A 2,774-nucleotide genomic window follows, 5' to 3' on the forward strand; every position below is an offset into this window, starting at 1 on the left:
GACGAAGGAATAGATAGAGGGAGAGAAGAGAGAGGGAGAGAGGGGGAGAGGGAGAGGAAGGGAAGGAGGGGTATAGATAGTTAGTTAGACAGAGGGATAGATAGATAGATAGATAGATAGATAGAAAGAGACAGACAGAGAAAAAAAGAGAAAAAAAGAGAAAATAAATAAATATATATACCTCCATACATTCTACACTTTTTAAAGACAGAACAGAAGAGACTTTATTATGAAAGAAAACACACACACACACACACACACACACACACACACACACACACACACACACACACACACATATTTACAAACATATCTCGACCCAGTCCCTAACACACACACACACACACACACACAAACACACACACACACACACACACACACACACACACACACACACACCTCCCTCCCTCCCCTTCCTTCCTGCTCCTCCACACACACACACACACACACACACACACACACACACACACACACACACACACACACACACACACACACAAGGGGTTTGATGGCTTTTAACACTCCATTAAAGACTAAGAATGGGATAAGTGGAGATTTATGCCGCGGAGAGAGAAAACTTTGTACCCAGACTTAAAGGAGAAGCCGAACGAGGAGGAGGAGAGGGAAGGAAGGAGGGAGGGAGGGAGGGAGAGAAAGGAAGGAAAATAAGAATGGAAAGAAATGTATATATGAGAAAGTAAAGGAGAAGGAGAGAGGGAAAAGGAGAAGCCGACCCGATGATACAGAGGAGGGAGAAGGAAAAGGAGAGAGGGAGAGAAATAAAGGAAGGAAAAGTAAACAAGGAAAGAAAAGTTAACAGGACAAAAAATGGGAAGGAGAGAGGGAGAGAAAGAAAGAAAGGAAGGAAAGTAAACAACTAAATAAAAGTTAATGAGAGACAAGAAAGGGGGAAGGAGAGAGAAGAAAGGAATTAAACTAATCAAGTAAAGAAAAGTTAATTAGAGAAAAGAAAGGGGAAGGCGAGAGGGAGAGAAAGAAAGGAAGTAAACTAAGCAAGGAAAGAAAAGTTAATTAGAGAAAAGAAAGGGGAAGGCGAGAGGGAGAGAAAGAAAGGAAGTAAACTAAGCAAAGAAAGAAAAGTTAATTAGAGAAAAGAAAGGGGAAGGAGAGAGGGAGAGAAAGAAAGCATGTAAAGAAAAAGTGGAAGACGATGAAACAAAGAAAAAAAACCCACAAGAAATATGGAGGTTATTCAAGGATGATACGATGAGACGATTGTGGTAGTTAAGATATCATACGTCAATAGTTGTGAATTGTGGTAGCGATGAAAAGGGAGGAAAAGGAGAAAGGAAAGTACATGAGAGGGAAGAGGAAAGGCAGAAAGAAAGTAAAAGAGGTTGAGGGAAAAAAAGAAAAGAAAGAAAAAACGGGAATGAAAGCGTAATAGAAAAATGAAAAAAACAACAAGAAAAAAGGAGAGAAAGAAAACAATATATGAAATCAACACACACACACACACACACACACACACACACACAGACACACAGACAGACACACACACACACACACACACACACACACACACACAGACAGACAGACACACACACACACACACACACACACACACACACACACACACACACGCATTAATACACTGTTATCGGAACGCTTAATGTACCCGAGTTATCGTCACTGGAAGAGAGGGGGAGGGAGGGGAGGGAGAGGGGAAGGGAGAGGGAAGGGGAGTGAGAGAGGAGGAGGAGTGAGAGAGGAAGGGAAGGGAAGGAAAGGGAGGGAAAGTGAAAGAGGGGGAGAAGGGAAGGAAGGGAAGGAAAGGAAGAGAGTGTTGATAAGAGATGAAAGTAGAAGAGAGACAAGAGGGGAGAGGAAGGAGGAGGAGGAAGAAGGATGGGATGACGAAGGGAATGAGGAGGAATGGATGAAGGGAAGGAAGGGAAAGAAGGGTTGCTTGGGTGAGGGACAAGAGGAAGGAGGAAATAAAGGAGAGAAGGGAAATTACAGTTTGCGAGAGGGAGGGAAAAAAATGAGGAAAGAGGAATAGGGAAGCGGAATGAAGGAAAAAAGGAGGAAGATAGAAAGAGGGGAAGGAAGGGGAAGGAAGGGAGGGGTGGGGGGGGCAGAGTAAGGTAGATGGGCCGCGTGTCAGCGCGTGCCAATCTGGTTAATGGCATCATGAATAAGTGGGCGGGCGGGCGGGCGGACTGGCGGGAGGCGGAATTTAGGCGCTGCGCGGACTAAAAGTTGTTTACAGGCTGTTTACGCGCTGTTTTGCCCGTCCGCTGAGTGCGTCCGCCCTAACAGGAAGGCTGGATTAGCAAGGATTTTGGTCCCTAAGGTGTTTCCCGGGACTAGATAGTTTTGAGAGCAACAATTGACTAGATAAATGTAGAAAATAAAGGAAAAAAGATGCAGGGGCCATGTTCATGAATCCTAAACTGACGGAACTATTCTTAATTCCTTTCCGAGATGGCAGGCCTAGGAAATAGTCTTAGTGAGAGTCGAAAGCGTCTGAAAATAGGGTCGGGATAGGTCGGGCCACACAACATATCCAGAGTTGATAAGGCGTCACTATAAACACTTGCCTGCGCCATGACGGGCTGGGGCAGAGGTCATAAGTGGTTTTATGAGCCTAGTAATAGTTAGTCAAGGCTTCTGGATAGTGAATGTGAAAAAATAGTAATGGGAACACGGCTAGTTTTCTTTTTCGTTGTGAGAGCCGTGAGCTTCTGAGATGAGGGCGCAGGGTCGGGACTGGTCGGGACTAGTCGGGATTGGTCGGGACTAGTCGGGAT

Source organism: Eriocheir sinensis, chromosome 45, assembly GCF_024679095.1.
Source record: "Eriocheir sinensis breed Jianghai 21 chromosome 45, ASM2467909v1, whole genome shotgun sequence".
NCBI lineage: Eukaryota > Metazoa > Arthropoda > Malacostraca > Decapoda > Varunidae > Eriocheir > Eriocheir sinensis.